Consider the following 20801-nt stretch of genomic DNA (forward strand, 5'->3'; position numbering starts at 1 on the left):
CGTAATGATAGCTTTAGGAGTGTGGTCTAGGTAACAAGTCATGCACCCTCCCCCAACCTCTTCAAAGCTATGGTTAGCTTTTGTAAACATTTCAACTGGCGGGAGAACAAATTCATGGACATCAACCTCTGTCATTCTTGATTCTACTTCACCTACTTTTCAGACCAGACCACAGTGGCAAAAGTTTAGAAAAGGAAGTCAGCTTCTGTCTTCTGAAAATTCTACTGAATTTTAGCTACCTGTCTTTACCCAGAGGGCTCTCCTGTGTTGTTCATTCTCCTGTCCTTGACTGTTCAGGTATTGTGCTCCATACCAGCAAATAGTTCTTGGAATCAGACTGTGAACACCTGCTTCTAAGTTTCTGTTAAATAATCCCTGGAAAACCTTGTGACCAGCATGCTTCCTGCACAATTAAAGGAAACTGAAGGGCTATCAGTCATGGTTCTCCACCCCGATGTCATATTCGCCATCATATACAGATGTACACAGGTGGTGAAACAGCCAAAAGAGCATGCCATCTCCAACACTGGTAAAACCACCACCTGATGGATAAGTTCAGTTATCTATAGAAAACTCCTTAAAAAGACACACTGATCTGGCAGGAGCAGCAAGAGAGTAACTCTCAACTCTAGCCTAATTGATTTTATTCATACCTGAATTAGCAGCGTGACAAGAGAAGAGGGATGGTCAGTGCAGAAAACAGAGAAATATGGGCTTAATATTTTTAGAATTGGGAGTATTGTTCCTCTTCCAGGTAGGAGGAGGCCTGACTAGAGTACTTTCTTTTATCTCTATGAAAATGGAGGCATGAGTTCACAAGCCTTTCATAGTTGAAGAAAAGTCAACTAACGGCTAAGTAAGTCAACTTACTTAACTTACAGGTAAGTCAACTTACCCTGCTTGAGTGTAAGCATGTGGCTCACACAGTATTATGTCAGGTACTACTTTTTGTCCATCTGCACAGATGCAATTTTGCAATTATTTGTGTATTTTTTTAGGGACATTTATCTCTTCCACTACTCAGGAAGACAAGAACCAAGGATGATATCTATTTTTGCTAAAATTGTATGCCAAGTACATAGGTCAGTGCCTTGAATGAATGAATAAGTATATTAATTAATACACCTATTATTTGGAAAAAATACCATAATCAGAGAATTTACTGACCCAAATGCTTGCATTTAAGGCTCCTTGGCAGTTATAATTCTCCCTTTTAGTTAATACAATGAAATATTTTTATCTGTCAGCGTTGTTGGTGCTTAGTTAATGAGAAACATTCCCCGAGTCTGATTATATTTAAGTGCACTGCTAAGACGGGGTTTTGCCAACTTCTGAATGAGAAAATGACATTAGAATTACGTTGACTTCACCAATATCCCTACCTGGGGTCCTGTCTTAGTGGCCAACCTGTTCCAGATGGTTTTTATGTTGCCCCTTCCTTTCAAGGCAACATCATGAACAGTATCCACATTTCAGAGTGACAGTTAATACTATTCAAATCATATGCAGACATCTATAAATATCTCCCTTGGATATCCCATGGTGAATGTAAAATTAAATACTCAATTCTTTCAAAAATACTTTCTTCTTTAAGTGAATCAATACAGAATTCTATCCAGTTTCCTTATGTCTCCAAAAAGAAAAAATACTTCCCCTACATTTAAAGTATATACTTTAGAAGATACGTGTCTATGTGTATATTAAGTGCTTGCGAGTGAAATAAAGATATTGCAAAGCATAATGTAAAATGTCTCAAGGAACACCCATGAGAAAAATGTATTTAGATTTAGTTAGATATAAACGCCACAGACTAAAGGATCTGAATATCTCTTTTTCTTTCTTGCCAAATTCAATTTCAGATTCAGATTAACATTTACTCGATACCTGCTATGTACTTGGCTCTAAATAATCAATTGTACATGTATTATTTGTTTAAAACCTAGACACTTTACAGAGGTGGAAACAGAGGCCAGAGAAATTGTTTGACTGGTGAAGGGCAGAAGATAGGTGGAAGAGACAGGATTTGAAACCAGGAACTTTTCCAACCAGGTTAAGCTACATAATCTCTTAGTTTCCTTATCTTTAAATGAGTTGATTATTAGTATCTATTCCATTGATACTGTTGAGAAATTTGAAGGATTAAGTGATAGTTAATGAAAGCACTTAGAATGGCCCCTGGCAGACAATCAATGCTAAATAAGAAGAAGCCATTTATCTTTTTTTAATTATTATTATAGTCTTGATTCTATGAGTGCATTCACCTAGCGTGCTAATCACTGATCTTTATTTTATTTAAAAAAAAATTTAAATACGATTGAATGTTACTTGCTAGTAACCCACTCAATGTATTATTAATGGTTGGTAAAAGTAGGAATGCCTCATAAAAGTTAGAATTTCCTGAGGACTATTCAGTAATTTTTGAAGAAGTTTGATTTACATGCAATTCTTTGCAAGTTCAAAAGCTCCCATTGTGCACACAGAAATAGATTTTGGGAATTTCACAACCTGATCAAAAAAGGTTTATCACTGATGCAACATCAGTTTTGCCTTGAATCAGTGATGGTATATATGCTGTTTTTGCTTTTCACTGCAAATTACTGTAAGTTTAATTTCCTCATTAGCAATTAAGTTTATTGTGTTCAATTGTCCTTAGAGGGAGTGTAATGCATATTTGTAAAACATTCTTATAACATTCTTTTAACTGGACTTTAAAATTTGTAAGAACAGCAGTTTAAATATATTATTATCTATACCCATTTCTAAAACAGATACATATAGTTACCTTAAATATTCTTATACAGTGATTTTTGATTGCTAATGGACTACATCTGAACTTTTACTATTTAAATAATTTGTCATATGGTTGATAAAGCAAACTGGTTATTTTGAAGGTTCAATCACTTTAACTTATGGTTTAAAATCTTAATATAGACAACTATATATATATATATATATATATCTTATGATAGAAATTATAGGCAATGTAGGGGTATTTCTCTAGAAATTATAGGCAATGTAGGGGTATTTCTCTCCAACTGTTTGTTGTAACCAAGATCTTTCAAATAGGGGTGAGGTAGGTAAGTAGGGTTAGAGTTTTTTTGCCCTACTGCATGCACTGTGGTCAAAAAGTTTGCAGGCTACTTCTCCACTCTTTGCTAAGTTCCTAGTGGTAAATGCTGCATATGACTCTTCAGCGTACATATCCTGAAAGTGCCTGGCCCATATTTCCTGCTTAGCACCAGACTTCCTTAATAGACGCTCTCAATTTATTATTTTCCATGTAGTGTTCCATTAGGAATTTACAAAATACAGAGGGAGTATGTGCATCAGGCTTATTGTAAGCCTATTCACCTTCCTTTAATTTTATGGAGTATTTCAGTCTCTTTCCTGAACCCAAATCCTACTTGGACTAGGTTTGACATTATGTTTTCATTTGAGCTTTGGATCGTTAATCTTATTACTTCCTGTTTTCCTAAAACTGGAGTGAATAAGCTACTTACAAGAGCATAAGCTGAATCTGTTCAAAGCTGTTTAACTGTATTTACTCTGCTCTTTGGTTGATCCTGCTTCCCCAGTTCCTCATCTTGTAAAAATTTCAGGTAAATTACAAAGCCCAAAAACATGGTCCTGAATGGGGCATGTCTTGCTGGGAGATCCCACTCAAAGCTACTCAACTTGATTTGTCTTTTCTGAATGTCAGAGTCAGACACACACACACACTCATAGGCAGTCATCAGTTTGGTGTTCCAGCTTGATGCTTTGCCATTATTTTTAGTTCACACTTGCAAGGATCCTGAGAGAAAGTGAGAAATTATTGCTCCCCATTTTATAGACAAAATGCCTTAGCTGCAAGAGTTAAGCCACTGTACAAAAGGATAGAGCTAATAAATGGAAGAGGCTGGATTCAAATCCAGGTCTAAGGGAGTCCCAAGTTCATCTTTTTTGGCCATTAGGCACACTGCCTCCTGCTTTAACAGGGACATACATGGCCTGAGTGTCCCAGTCATTCACAAAGTACAGGTGTGTTTTAGTGTTTTATGTGTTCCCAAAGAAAGCCTTTGTCTTGGCACAGGAGGTATCAGCACTGGCTGGGCCAGTAGTTCAGTGGAAGTTCTGGGATTCAAGCAGTCCTGGAGGTGGTATGTGAAGGAGGCCTAGGGAGTGCTGGAGTGTCCTGGACAGTTGTGCCGAAGGCATGAACCTTCCCAGTGTGCTTGTTTTCTCAGCTGCCCAACCCACACCTACCAAAGTTCTTTATTGCAAAAGCATTAAAGCCAATAGATTGTTCTCTGTTTCTAAAGCAACCACACTAATGTAATCTCTTTGTTTTGCAATTGCTCATTCAGTAAGCCATCGTTTATTAGACTCCTGGGAGTTTGCAACCCTGGAACAATTGTTTCTCTTGTTGATCAGGTCTCATTTGCCATTTTGCAGACAGGCAAGTTTATTTGCTTGTAACACATCCAAAATGATTAGCTGTTTACCTGGCAGGTTGACCATGACTATCTACGACTTTAATCACTGATTTTCCCCTGAGATTGACAGTCTTAAACTAAGCATATCTTTACATGATTATGGGGTGTTTTCTTGGTTTCCCCCATGCAGTGCCTTGGCAGAATCAGACAAACCGGCATTGGATTCCTCTGCCATTTATAACAGTGAATTGTGGCAAGTTTCTCAAACTCTGTGAAATGCAATTTCCTAATGTGCAAAATAAACATGATGACAGTTAAGTCACGGGTTGTTTTGATGATCACATGAGACAAGGCATATGAAATAACCAGCACTTATTAGTTTCTCAGTATAGATCAAGTAATCGCTATACCTTTCCTGTTTAAATAAGTACTTGAAGATGGGCACTCATTTCTGACACTCATCTTATTTATCTATAGCATGTGGATAATATTTACCTTAAATGGGTCCTATGAAGATTAAATAGAATGGTACATTAGCAGTGTCTAACACACATTAAGTACATGCTAATTGTTATCTGAGTAGTTTTATATATTTGAGGGAAAAAATCAATAGATGGTTTATCCTGATGTTGACAACAATGACAGCAGTGTTGATGATAAAATAGTCCCTGAAATTATCATTAACTTTTCCACAGTCTGTTTCAGGAAAGTTTATGTAACTTCTCTTTCCTCTTTCCCATATTCAATTATCCTATTGAAGTAACCACAGAACAGTTTTCATATTCTTTCTCTCTTCTCCTCAAATGTATGAACTCTAATCCAAACTTTTCCCTCACGCTTCCTTTTAGGAGCTGGAGTTGTAATTCTTCATCTCTGACTGGTGATTACAGTCAATTCTTGATATCCTTAATTGCCTTGTTTTCTGCTCTACTGCAAATGCAGAAACATTTTCCATTCATTTCCTAAACAGAGTTTCTTTTTTTTTTTTAAATTAAATATAATGTTCAGCAGCACAGTCTATTTCATTTCTCTTCTCCAATAAAGCCTATAATAAACATTATCCTGCTTTAACAGATAAAAAGGAGAGAATATTTACAAAACTCCTACTATGTGCCAGGCACTCTACCAAGGTCTTTGAGAACATGATTGCATTGTTCCTCCAACTGCCCTGGGATATAATTATCATCCCTTTTATTTATTATATTTCTCTGTCAAGTCCTCTGACTGGAAGTTTACTACAGTGATGACCATGCCCCGCTACCTCCCTGAAGATGATTTGACAGACAAGAGAGTTTAATCACACTTAAGACGTTCTGACAATAAGAGAATAGCACTTTGCATGCCAGGACACTGACAATTGTCTGTCCAACAGTGACAGAAGAAAAATTCTATCCAAACCAAATTGAAAGTAACCTCCTCCTTTCCCCTCTTTTCCATTACGTGTGAGGAAGACAAACTAGAACTTGCAACTCCAGCAAACACTAAATAGAACCAAGGTTTACATCATAGGAGGAGCCTGTGGATCTTCACACTTTCCATACTGGGATTTCCAAGTAGGTTCTTATCAGCCCTGAAGCCTGATACATTGCAGGAGAATCTGAGTCAGTTGGGAACACCATAATGATTTAAAATGTGACTTGCAGAATCCAGGGACTTGAATTTGATTTATGACTTTGCCTCTTACTCTCTAAGTGATCTTGGGCAAGTTACTTCCCACATATGAGCTCTAGCTTTCACATCTGAAAAATAGGGAAAATTGCACCTATCTCATGCAAGGTAAGAGGTTAATGAAAAAAACAAAACAAAACACATAGGGCACTCAGCATAGAGCTGATATGTTGCAAAATTCCCACACTTGATATTTCTTATCAATAGTAGCTGAGTAGGCTTATTTTATTTTTCAAGAGTAAACTTTTTGTCTTCTCTTCTCCTTGTAACTGAAGACGACTTATCACTCCCTTCCCTACCTCCTCTGTCTCTCTCTCTTGTTAAAATGGAGGTAATGCAAAGGATGGTTTATAACTGGAAACTGTATTATTTTGAAATATCAGTCAGTGATATTTTCTCAGGAGGAATGATTCTTACAAATACTCCCCAAAGAACATTATTTGGGAGGAAAAACAACTGAAGGATGAATTCAGAGTTCTGAGTTGATATTTCTGATGATTAGACTTGTCTTCCCTCTGTTTATATAATGTTGGGTGAGATTTTCAGACAGGCTAGGCATTCCTGGACTTTTGAGTAGGAGATAGCTCTCTGTGATTATCTATAGTGCACTAACTTTCACACACATTTAAATTTTTTTCTTCAGAAAGTGGTTTTCTGAACTTTTATGAAAACACTGCAGATTTATTTAATACATTTTTACACTTTCACTGGAGACAATTTTGGACACAGACTGTATATTCATTTGATTCCTCAAAGAGTGATTGGGAGCCATTGATTGAGCTGTGCTGGAAGTTATGCCTCTCTTGAAGGTTGCGTGTATCCCTGATCACTGAGAGAGGAGTCCAGCTAATCTGCTTGCCTGCTATTTGTGGAGTCACTTCCATCTGGAGCTTCCCCTTCCTGGGGCGATTGCTTATCACTTTCTTTATGCATGGGCTGACCCTTGTTAATTCCTACATTGTGAAACTGAAATGAACCATTTGTTTGTTTCCTACCCTCCCACTGCAGGGCTGTTTCTTATCATTTATTAGTAATAGCAAACACATTCTGAGCACTTACTATATGGCAGAACTTGCTAAAAGTTTTTCATTCTGTATCTCATGCTTTCACATCTCATAAAAACTCTATCCCTACTTTAGAGATGAGAAAACAGAGGCACAGAGAGGTTAAGGACTTGCTCAGGGTCACATGACTAGGATGTGAACTCAGGTAAGGTGCTTTATCCCCACCCCATCTTTGAGTTGCCTTTATGTCACACGATTCCTGGCTGTATGGGAGGTCTTCAGTAAATAGGTGTACGGTTAATGCGTAAATCTGAACTTCTCTGAATCTTTATGGTCTCATTTATAAAATGGAGATAATTGTATCCCAACTACTCTGGTCATTCTGAGCATTAAATGAGTTCATGTACCTGAAGAGGGTTAATGGAGGGCCAGGCATACAATGAGTTAAATTTTATCAGCAAGACACTTTTTTTTAAAGCAAGATACAGGTGTGTTGTGTAACCCTGAGTCTGTCTTTTTAGGCTACGATCACTGGACCCCACCAAAGGATGGTGTAAAAGGGGAGTTAGCATTGTAGAAGGCATGCGACAGAGAACTTCACCCTGGGGAAATGGGGGGTGGGTCCCAGGGGCTGTTATATAGAGGAACAGTTCCAATCTTGGAGCACTTATTTGGTTGAGGATTGGCCGCGCTTGAACCTCTTTGTGCGGTTGGAGATAAAGTGGTAGAGAAGGCATCATTAAGGGAATAGATACTCATGGAGTGCCTGCTGTGGGCTGGAATCTCTCATATGCTCATAACAAATCTGGAATGGGGATTAATGGTCCATTTTACAGATGAGGAAACTGTGGTTTCCAAGATGACACAGGCTCTGAGCAGCAAAGGCAGAGTTCTAATGCAGCTGTGTGTTAGGCATCTCTGTTCTTCCCTTTGGAAGGGGGCAGGTCACAGGAAGCTAAAGCAAAGGTCAGCACATTTAATTCTTGCTTAATTTTTGTTCTGTTTGTTTCCCAATTTCTCACTGGAAAATAGCATTCCTGCAAGTGAAGTCTCAGGAAGGAGTCTGGGGGAATGGTCCTGAAGACAGAAAGTGCCACAGTGCTTTGTGAGGAGGGGTGAGAAGGGGAGGAGTCTGTCCACTGACTGACTTATGAATGATTATTCAGGGCTGCTCTCTTGTAACAGGCACTGTGGGAGGCCCAGCAGATGAAGGTGATTTGGGGATCCCTGCCCTTCACACACTCAAGATTTTGCTACAGAAACAGACAGATGGATAACTTCTGGGCCATATAAAGGAGCTGGAAGAGAGATATGCATAAATAAAACTAACCCAGCTTTGGATTCTGAAACACCTGGGTTTTAATCATGACTTGTGACTTTTACCAACAATGTGGACTTTGGCAAAATCTTAACTTCTCTGAGCCTCATTTTCTTCATCTGTAGAACTGAGAATAATAAACTTACCTCATTGCAGTATAATGAGGCTTCAATAAATCTGAAAGTAGCTGACAAAATAAATGCTGGGTGTTTTTTTTTTTTCTATCCTTTTTTTGTAACCAACATATAGAAAGATAAAAAAAATAACTGAGCATCGTCCATAAATGAACATAACTTCATTTTCAAATAAGTATTCTGAATTTGGCATTATCACTCTATTTGACATATATGGAAACTGAGGGACAAAGAAGTTAAACTATAGCTAAAAGTGGCGAAGTTGGGGTTTGAATTCAGACTGTCTCACTCTGCAGTCCCTGCATATAATCACACAGTTAGACTCCTGCTCTTGGGTTGAGCAAGGAGTTTGGGACCAACAAGGAAAGTGAGCAGGGGCAGGGAAGGGTACTTCAGGCACTAGTGCCTGCATTGCTAGCATGTATCTGAGAAATGGTAGCATGTTAAAGGCCTTTGGCATAAGGCAAAGGCATCACTTGCTGAGCTATGTTATATGGACGTCGTTGCAAGCAAGAGCGGAGGAGATACGTTTAGGCTGAACTTTGGGGTACATAATTAAAAAGATTGGAGCCAGTGTAGACCTCTGCTGTCTCAAACAGCTGATGTCAGGAAATCATGCCAGAGGGTCCTCTGTGGGGTCCTATAGCTGTATCACCCTAGTCCTCATGGCCTCTCACTTGCTTTCACCGCCAGCAAATTTTTGAAGAAACAGAGACTCTGTTTCGTTCTTCTTGAAAGTACTAATATACAGTGACTATCACAAAACATATGTCCTCACTGAGGAGAAAATATTTCTTAGTATACTGAAAGTGAATCTTCCCGATTTGCCATCTGTTTGGAAAACAACAACCAAAGAAAGGATACTTTGGGTTTTTATCTCTTTCCTCAATACATTCATCCTCCAAGTATCCAAGTCCAAATAGTTCAACATTGAAGACTCAAGAAAATTGTAAGGCAAGACAGTAAAAGTTATGCTATTGGGGATGTGATGGTTGTACTTGGAAATAGTCTAGGAATTGTTAAGGGGAATACCTGTAGTTTACATCTGGGAAAACACTGTAAGGATAGGAAAGAAAATACAACTGAATTCAGTTTGCATTTCCTGGGTGGCTTCTCTGTGCCAGATGCTACAATAGGCTCTGGGGGCACAGGGGCAATTTAGGGAAGTTCTGGACTCCTAAGGTACTCTTTGATTCATACGAAGTTGTATTTACACATAATAATTTAATAATTTATTTATTAATTCAATAATTATTGTCATAGACAGGTGTCAAGGTGTTCTGAGAACACAGACTGGGTCCCTAAATCAAACTAGAGGCTCTGGATGGCTTTCTGATATTAACTGAGATCCAGTTTGAAAGATTACAAAGTACAAAGTTAGGACAGGTATTACAGGAAGAAGGAACAGAATAAATAAGAAACTTATACAATGAAATAGTCTTTTGTATTTAGAGACCCATAGGTGGTTCAGTGTGACTGGGGTGAATTGCACAAGTCTAAAATTTCTACTCCCTAAATAAATGAAGGACATTTTCCCAACTTCATCAGTGTGTGAAAGAAGAGATAGCATGAGAAGAGGAATTTTTACAAGATGAATTTAGGAAAGTATATACCAGATGAATTAGACTAGCAGGTTTTAATTTTAGTATATTTATTAAATGTATATTAAAACAATATAAAGAAGCACAAAACCTGAAATTTTATAAAAATTATTGTTTAGAACAATAAAGCCATTAAAGTAAGAATAAGAGTTGATTGAGATAAAATTATTGAAACTATCAGGTGGGTAATCCAAATTGCGTTGGCCTAAAGTGTAATCTATAGTGTTTAAGGAGGCAAAGAAATCAATGTTGGTTAGATATAAAAGAGTTGTTATTAAGTTTAGAGTTCAGAGAGAGCTTTGGAAGTAATAACAAAATAATAAGAAGAATTTAGAGGGGGAGGAAGAGGCGGAGGGATAGGGAAGGGGGAGAGGAGAAGAAGAAAAAGCAAAGAGAACTTACTAGTACTTGCATTCTTGCCATCATGAGCAAGAGCTGAGATAAAAAGATAGTTGGAGTCTATTCATGTGGTGCTGAATTCTCAACAAAAACCAAGCAGAGCTGCACCCCTCCTGGTTTCCCAGACAACAGCCACCCTCCTCTATTATGCTAATGATATAATGATAAAAAACACCATGTGTCTGTGATGGAAACTATAGCAGAATGGGAGCCATTCTTGGTCTGGCTTGCTCCATGTGAAGAGGGTGTTGAAGGAGGAGTTTTGGAGGTAATTGGGCAGCAATGTACGATGTGTGCAGTCTTGAGGGGAAAAGTCCACGCTGTGCATCAATGAGTTAGTGGGGACTGCATGCTTGGGAGTTTGGGGTACTGTCTGTGGAGAAGATTCATTTACTATTTGTTGTCATTGCAAGTGATATTAATGAACAAGAGCATATATTTACCCTGAAGCAAGGAGCTGCCATCAAGACCTGTCAATGGGAAATAGGCTCTGGAAATAAAAGGTGTCTGCTGGCCCTGATTCCGGCTTTATCACTTCCAGGCAGACAGCCCCCTCCTCCGCTCTGATTCGAGAAAAAGTTCTACCTGGTGGGACCCTAGGCAGGGAAAATGAGGGTCTTGGTATTCCAGGTACTTTACTCTCCCCACCCACCTCCAGAAACAATTAGCCAAATGAAACCAAATTACTATAGGGAAAGAACAATGATTTTCTTAACTTGTTCCTGGATGTAGATAGTATTAAAGTGGGTGAGTTTCCAATGCTTTTTATAATCTATTCTCAACATTGCATTTTAGTCTCATCTCTATTTCCCTGTACAACCTATGCTTTAAAGCTGCGTTAACTATTCCAATTTTGTGTTGAATCCCCTCACCCCTCTTCAGAATGTGAACTCTTTGGGGCAAAGATTCATTCTTCATCTATCTAGAGCACAATTCTGACATTATGCACATTTCAGTAAATGAGCATTTAGTAAACTCATTTCTTACAAAATATTTAGAATCTTCTATGTGTAAGGCCAATTGATAAGCAACTGATGACTCAATAAATGCTTGACATGAGTTTATGAACTATAAAGATTCATTAAACATATAATAAAAGGATTTTAGTGTCATTAGCATATATGTTCTAAGTCAGAAGAATGAATACAATTATCTAGGGAGAGAAAATAAAGGAAGGGATAGGGAAAGAAAGTGAAACAAAAAAAAGAAAATAGGGCCCTGGGGGATACCATCTTAAGGGGGTAGTATCTTGCTTGGAAAAATACAAAAAAGTGGCCAGAGAATTAAAAGAAGAAAAAGAAAGATAGGAGAAGAGATCGAAGGAATCGGGGATGGTTAATGGCATCCAACGCTGTATTGCACCTTTTTCATAAGAATGTGAACTCCTTGAAGGTGTACAAACTCCAGAAGGTCAGGACCAACCCATGCATTGTTCACTTATCAATGCTTTTCTAGAACCTAGCACAATTTCTTACATTGGACAAGCCCTCAATAAATGTTTATTTTTATTTGATACCAAGCACCAAGCACAGTGCCTGGCATATCATTGATGCTTTTTCATTGTTTAAGTGAAGAAGTAGTCAGTTATTTTAGGAGTTGGAAATTGTCTCCTGCCAATTCTGCATTCATCATCTCCTTGAGAAATCTCAATTTCTAAGACTAGTGTGGTTTCTCTTATTTCTGTTTATTTGCATCTTTGAGGAGCTGCACATCTCCATCAAATGAAAGGACCTTGGGAAATACAAAGGTTGGCAACCCTCGAAATAATTCCCTTTACAGCAGCATTTTCTGAACATGTGGAATAAGAGTCATGTGAGATATTAAAAAAAAAAAGAAAAGCCACGGTCCATTCCATTTGGGAAACTGTAGCTACTAGGGTGTGACGTAGAATAAAATCAGACGGGACCCTCCCTCGTATGGTGCTTAGAATCTTGTAGGGAAGACAAAATTAGTCTACCGTTCTTGCACAAAAAGTGTTAAATTGCAATAAATTAATAATAAATATTAAATTGTAACTGTGAGGCTATGAAAAGATACAAGCAGATGTGGTCTAGTAATTCTGTTATCTCTCTTTGGCTTTTAAAATGTAATCTAGCCCACTAAAGGCGCTGAGAATCCCTGGGATGCAAGTATTCCTTACACGTCTCCACCAGCACAGCGCATCCACCTGCAATGTGGAACTCAGCTCTGACTTGATTTCTGAACACCTGGAAAGCCCGAGGAACATAGCTGTGCCTGGGCCCCTCTCAGAACAAAGAAACTAGAATCTGTGACAGAGGAACCCAGGTGACTCATGTGTGCAGCTAGGGTGAAAAACCTCTTCTCAACCTTAATGGAGTTTGGCACAGGGACTGCCCCCATTAAATTCACCCGGAAGTAACAGCCTGGACAGCTCTGCTCTCACTGCTGGGGCTTAATATGTCCCTCGTCCCTGCGTTGTTTTCAGTGCCCATCAGCGTGTTTTGCCTGCTGTGTCTCCAATGGTGGGGACACCGTGAATACTTGCTAAGTAAAAAAGTAGCATTTCTGTCATTCTTAATAAGAAAAACAATGTATTAATTAACACACTTTTTGAAATTTTGGTCAGTATCACAAATACGATGCATAAATATAGTACAAAGAAGGAAAATGTCATGCGTTACAGATGTCATGTCTTATAGATTATTTGCACACAGTCCAAATAATTAAATAGAACCTACTGAATGACATTAATATTAGGTCTCAATTTTTTTAAAATCTGAAACTGAAATGAGTCTTACTATCATGTGTCTATTTAATGTGGTTATATTTTAAGTTGTTATTAAATCAGTGGTGTACTTTACAATGTAAGCTATCTTAGGTTTTAGTAAAATGTCACTCAAGTCAGTAAATGCTTATTATATTGGCTGACTGCAATATAAATAAAATCAATTGCTTTTCTGTAAAGAGCAGTAATCTGTTAGATGATAAAAACAAAAAGTTAAATCCCATTTTCAATACTGAAAACAAAATACTTTCACAGTAAATATAACACAAAATATTTGTGATCTATTTGGAATATAATATATAAAAAGAGCCTCGTATAAAAGAGAAAAATTCTACGTTTCTGCATGAGAAAATGGAGCAATATAAAAATTGCTTTTCCAGGTTAATTTGAGATGTAGATGTGGCTGTCTAAAACGTAGTGATTCATTTATCCATTCATAAAATATTTTTGAGCCCTTAATAGATGCCGTATTCTATGCTGAGTGCTGAGGATTCAATGGGAGAAATCCAGGTGGGTCCCCACTGAGTTTAAAATCTGGAATCTTTAATATAAAAATTATGAAATAGATGAATACATATAATTTTCGAATACTTATACATTTAACTAAATAATAAAAAAAAATACAGTGCATGCAAATAGTGATTATTCATTTGCTCTCTGTTCTTGTCAATCTCTTCACTAAATTCCAAGTTTCACGAGTGCAGAGTCTATTTCGTTTTCTATCCTTAGAACCATGCACAGAGCCATGTACATAGTTCATCAGTACATGATAACAATTTGGAGACTGGATGAATGAATGAATATATAAATGAACAAATGAATGAAATCTCTCTGCCCTCAGTACTCTCATCTTTCCATTTCCACACTGGCTTTCCACCCAGAGTTATCTTCACAATATGACTATGTTCTGTTTTATTTTAAGCATGTAAATGATTGCTTGTTGCAACTCAAGAGAAAATGCAAATCCTTTAACAAGTATAGTAGTTTCTTAGGACTGTTGTGACAAACTATGTGGCAAGGCTGAAAATATTTATAATGTATTTTGGGCATAAAAAACAAAATTATACCCACATTATGAATTCACCTATGCAAAATGTGCATGGATATAGTGAAGGGCTCAAATGAAATATGGAAAGATAGAAACTTCACATGCCAAAGTGGGGGAATTAGGTGGGTAATATTGTGGATTTTTTCTCCTATTTCTTTTAGTGTTGTCCTAATGTTATTTGTATAATTGAACCATTTGGGGGCATAACCCTCATGAGATGAGGAATTCACCAATTTGAATTTCACCAAAATACAAACTTAGATCTGTTTCCTGGCTATTAGAAGTGGAAATGCCTGTCTTAGGCTTTGCCTTGAGATGATGATGATGATGATGATGATGATGATTTTCAAGAGAAAAGAGTACAAATAAAGTAACACAGGTGATCCTAATTTTGGAGGACCTTAGCCAAATTCATTTACTCTACCATGTCCTTATTTTCATCTTCTATGAAATACAGAAAGTTGGACTAAAAATTGTTTTTCTTTTTCTCCTCACAAATCCCACCAACATATCTAATTACTCCATACATAACTCTTTACTCACTGATTTGTTTACTGTTTTAAGTCCACTGGCTGGTGGACCGTTGCAGAAGTGCTTCTTAACCTTGCTTGCATACTAGCTTTGTCTGGAGAGCTTTGAAAAATACTGATGCCCAGTCCCTCCCCACCCCTATGTTTTGTGATACAATTGACTAGGGAGTAGAAGCAGCTGCCAATCTTTTAAAGCTCCCTGGCAGTCAGAGTTGAGATCCACTCTCCCGCAGGGAAGGATCTGATTCTGAGCCACCACTATCTGTGCACACTTCTCAAGGGGAAATGGAGGGATGTGCAGGTCTGCATTTGCTTAGCTTCACCATGCAAGTGTTAAAGAGGCATGTTCTTGGCATGGTTGTTAAAAGTGCGTTTCAGGAGCTATATCATCTTTCAGGTCTCAATTAATATTTGCTATATGTAAGGTAAACTTCTCCAACCACCTCATCTAGAGTCCATCCTCATTCCTCTCTGTCACAGAATCCTCTTTGTCACAGGCCTGACACCATTCTGTAGCGAGGACCAACCACAGCAGTAGAGTCAACGGGTAGAAGAAACACCAGAACTCTTCCTTCCTGAGAGTGGAGGTCAGGCCAACCGCTTATACTGCGTAAGAGACCTTTAGGTAACGCAGGAAGGACGATATTAATGTGACACCTTTTAGATATCTAAGAGAAACGTGTCAGAGACATGAGTGTTGCTTCTAATCAAAGAGGGATTCTTTTTTTCCTTCTTCATAGACTTTAGGTGTTTTCTCAGTTTTCTCTACTGAGTACATGTTACTTTAATAAACAGCAAAATAACATTAGTAATAATAATATGTTTTCCTTCAGAAAAAAATGCTGATGCTAGTCACAAGTGGGTTTGGCTTAAAAACAACTGTGAAGACGGCTTTGGAGGGAGAGCAGAGTAGCTACACTCATCCAACCCCCAAGACTAACATGAATAGTCTAACACTCCTAAATATTTGCATTTGCAATTTTATTGCTTTCACCCAATAAACTCAGTTTCTATAATTTCTCGGTTCTGCAGAATTTAAAATGCGTTTCTCTCTTTTAGCCGAAATCAGGTCAATTTTATTGGCTCTTAAAAATAGGTAGGTAGTTGGTTAGCAAGAGTATGAAAAGGTATCAAATGACTCCAGGTTTATGGAAATAGCTTTAAATAGATTCCAAGTTTATGGAAAGAGTGAACCTCAACCATGCTGACTGCAGCAGAAAGTGGAAATTAAGTCTTCCCTGAGGATGGTTGACTGTTTAATATAATTTTTAATGATGAAACATCTTTAAATTAGGAGGAGTGAGGCTATTTTGACCACAGAGGGAAATATATAATGTAAACCCCTGAAAGTATGAAGAGTGAAAGTGAATTGAATAAGGAAAGATGAGAAGCAAAATAGCATCTCAAATCCTAAGATGATAAAAGTCTGGCCTCCGGGGATCCGTTTTCAAAAGTGTCCTCTACAATAACACCCATCCCTGAACAGCAGCAGTGTTTGCAAATAGGTCCCAATTACATGACTTGATTACAGATTCGACCTAGTGTGGTATGCAGCAACTAAACTTGCCGCCCTTTCTCCTACATCCCTGTCCTTGCAGCACTGGATAAAGGGCAGCTCCACAGAATTGCAAATACTTTTCTCTTGGGCAGGAAAATAGGCGCAACACATCTGCAAAGTGATGAATGTTACAGGAAGTGCCCAAGGGAGAGCGGTTTACTGCTTTCTCATCTCACTTGGATGACACAGCTGCTGACAACTACCAGTGTGTGTGTTTGGTTTCGTTTTTGCAGTTTCATCTAAATGCGTATACCTCCAAAAAGCATTATATACACATTATGTGTAATACATATTTAAGGCAAGGGTTTGCTTTTGTTCTTCCAGATCACAGCTGACCTTTCCAGCAGCAGCACATGAAAACATACCCCCTTTAAAGGAGAGGAAACAAAACCACAGAATTTAGAGTCCTTACTTGTTTGTAAGAAAAGTAAACTAAAAGGCCAATCTCCCGACTCTTTCCATTAAACAGCACTTTGTAAACACTAATATGCATAGGAATCACATGGGGGTCTTGCTTAAATGCTGATTCTGGTTAAGCAGGTCTAGAGTGAGGCCTGAGATTCTGTATATCTAAGAAGCTCTGATGCTGCTGGACCATGCACCACACTTTGAGAAGCTAAGTATTAAATCACAGTAGCCAGCCAGAGCACATTACTTAATCATACGTTGGCCTGAACATGCTGAAGTGTGCTAGCTTTTTTCCAGGATAATTTTTCTTTCTTCTGGTGAGAGAGTCCTAATTAAGGTAAGGAGAAAATAAAGAAATGGGAGGAAGTTAAGGTTTCTGAAGTACTTAATACGTGCCGAATGTTGTGTTGGGGAGGAAGAAAACTTTCCTCTGTCCTTTGAGGCTCTTCTGGCTGGTCTAAGCATTAAACAGATGTGAGACAGGTTAACAGGAGAAAATCAAATTTAATTTCATACATATGGGACTCTCACGTACATGAGAGGGTCAGAGACAGGTAAAATGAGGTCTGTATGCCATCTTGAGCTAAGGAATGGGACAGGGGCGGCCAAAGAACAGACGAGTCATTCACAGGATAAAAAGAAGAGGAGCAGACGTTTGGAAACTAGATGTTTTCCCTGCCATATAGATGAGACAACTTAGGTAAAATTTATGTACGCTAATAACTCTCTTCTGGGAAAAATCCCCAATTTGAATTCTTCTAGATAGTTAAGGGAAGGGCAGTAGTTTCTCTTGAAAGCACAGTCTCAATTGGTTTTAGATCAAAATAATCCTCATGCGAAAGTGGTACACTTTGGTGAGGCTTGTTCTGAACTCCTACAATTGTACTGTGGCTGACATATGTTTGTCCATTACATCACTCAATTCTCACTGAACAAAAGTATCATTTTCTCTTTTATATCCACCATGAAATATCCTCAGAGACATCAGGGGGCTTCTCCAAGGAAACCGACAAAAGTAACAGAACAGGGGTCTGACCCAGTTCTTCTGACCTAGAATCCTACCTGTGGTTTATATTACAGCATAGTAAAGGTGGCATCTTTGAACTAATTAAAACGTACCTTGTGTCCTTGTTTGTTTTTTAATGGATTTTAATATTTCCAAGACTGAAGGTGTGTGATGCTTACAGCAGCTGCTTCACTGGTGTCTCCTTATCCTGACACAGGAGTCCTCAGCTCAGAGGAGGCACAGGGAAGGTTTGCAATGCTGTCCTAAGATGTAATTTTGGATGCATACCAAAATAACTTTTACTTTCATCCCTCCTATGTGGAAGATGGCAATCTTTGAAAAGTTGGAGCCCAAAGAAATGTAAATACAGCTTATTCAGGGCTGATGTTTCAAAAGAGGTCACCCCCACCAGCAGTACCAGCCCTGGTCTATTATCAGGTTTTCTGTCATTCATGTTGATTAAGGTTGATAAACAGTGCTAAGCACTGGGGGTAGATCAGAGGGCACAAAGAGAGATGTAGCTGACTTGAAAAGGACTGTGTTTCCTCCCTCTGAGAAATACTGTTCTTTCAGAGAGAGAGCAAGCACTCGCAGAGTTTTGCTAGAATGTCAATGGTGGGGACAGTTAACGAAGCTATGGAGCCTGCTTGGTGGAAGAGCAGCCACTTGCATCATGTGGCTCCCACTGTGACCCCCATTGCATTTCCTGAGACTCGTCCTAGATGGGTTTGAAGTTTGTGCAAAAGGAGACAGGGGATGCACAAAAGCTTTTATGGGATAAGGGAAGTGTTTTTGCCAGTGCTGTCTCACCTCTATCCTACTAGTGCCCTGCCATATCCTAGTATAATTCTGACACTAATTCCAGTGTGTGAGGGTTTTCCCCCACCAATAAGCGATTCTCCAACATCAGCTGGGTGCCCTACAATACAAAACAATTCTGACACTGTCTCCTTGGACACAGTGCCAGATCTCACACGTTAAGGGTTCAGTCCTGTAAGGCTGTCCTCCCTGGCCCCGACTTTAGATACCAATCCAAAGTCCAAATTGTCACCTGTGCTTCTGACAGACTGGCTATAGATTGGAGGTTCTAATAACCTCCTCCTTGGGTTTAATTAATTGGCTAGAATAGATCATGGGACTCAGAGAAACATTTTACTTACTAGATTATTGGTTTACTATAGAAGGATATAACTCAGGAACAGCTAGATGGAAGGATGTATAGAACAAGGTATGGGTCGAGGAGCCTCCATGTTCTCTCCGGGAATGCCACTCTCCCCACATCTCCAAGTGTTCACCAACCTGGAAGCTCTCTGAACCTAATCCTTTTAGGTTCTAAGGAGGCTTCATTACACTGGCATGATTGATTAAATCATCAGCCATTAGGGAGTGATTCAACCTCCTTCTCCCTTCCCCAGAGGTCAGGGGAGTGGGATTGAAATTTCCAACATTCTAATCACTTGGTTGGTTCTCCTGGCAACCAATCCTCATTCTTAGGTGGGATCCAAAAGCCACCTCTCTCATACAACAAAAGACACCTTTGTTGCTCTCATCACTTAGGAAATTCCAAGGGTTTTGGGAACTGTGTGACAGAAAAGGGAACAAAGACCAAATATATATTTCCTATTATAAATCACATATCACACTCAGCACTGGTGACAATCCCACGGGCCATGGTATCTATGTTCTTTCCCCTGCCTGAAAGAACAGCGTACTTCCTTTTAGGTCCAGCATTCTGCTGCCTCCTTATTGAATATGAGGCAAGAGCCTCCCATGAAAGCCAAGGACCCTGTGTGTTGGGGAACAGTCCTGCCTCCTTCTGATTTGGGTAATCTCTGCTCTCTTTCCTCCCTGCTTTCCCTGTAAAACACACAGCATTTTCTTTTCAGTACTTAGGACTAAACTTTGGACTCAAGCAACCGTTTTCTGTCTTACAAAATTTCCAAGGCAAGAAAATTAAAAGGGAAGAAAAACTACAGGGAAGACAGACTCAAATTTATACCTCAATAAATTATAACAGCAATTAATATTCTTTTAGTTTGCTTGTTTTCCCCTAAGAAGCACAGTTATGAAATATGGCAAAGGCACTGGATACATACAGGCTCAGATTCAATGTCCCAAAACATAACAGAACAGCTGTATGAACTGGTTTCCTCTACTGCAAAATAAGTCTAATCATAGTCATTACTTCAGGTTGGCATAGGATTATGCCCAAAGTTCTAACATTGCACTGTCTCAGAGTACCCAATAAATTGGATCTTCATGGCCTAGGATGTGCTTAATCAAACCAGAAAGATAATATACTCCAGAGAAATAATGCTATTTATACCTACCACATTCAGAGAGGTTTGAAAGGAAACAATACCAATTTGAAATACTCAGTCTATAACATTCTAAAGTGAGATTAACCCTCAGACTGATGTCCACCAATTTTAATGGTTTTAAAAAGGAAAGAAAAGATTATAGTAGAGTTCATGGTTAAATTAATTTTTGAGTTCTTTCTTCTAAATATAAAGAAGTTCAATTCCATCATATAAAATACACACTGTATTTCCCAGTCATTTTTGTACTATGATAAACAGAGGATGTAATCATGTTTGCACAGTATTCTGGATTAAATTGATGAGGTTGCTTGCAATGGAAAGCAATAGACTTGAGGGCAGAGACAGCCCTTATGGCACGCCCTAGTGCTGACAGAATCAATCTTTTGGCCTAATTGCAACCCACTCAAGAATACCAGAGGCCAGAAACTGAGCTAAAACATAAAACATGATTTTCACACATGTATATAACCTGAAGAATATAGCTATATTTAGGAGTGAGGTATAAATTGGAATAAATAATAATTTAATCAATATAACCATTGAGTCATTTAATAACCCTAAGTGCCTTCTGATCTACTCACTGGTTATTTGGTAAAGAATAAGATCTAATTCCTGCTTTAGAAGCACTTATGGTTTAGAATAGCC

The sequence above is a fragment of the Aethalodelphis obliquidens genome, unplaced genomic scaffold (genome assembly GCF_003676395.1).
Source record: "Aethalodelphis obliquidens isolate GAN/ISIS:26980383/991018 unplaced genomic scaffold, ASM367639v1 scaffold20, whole genome shotgun sequence".
NCBI lineage: Eukaryota > Metazoa > Chordata > Mammalia > Artiodactyla > Delphinidae > Aethalodelphis > Aethalodelphis obliquidens.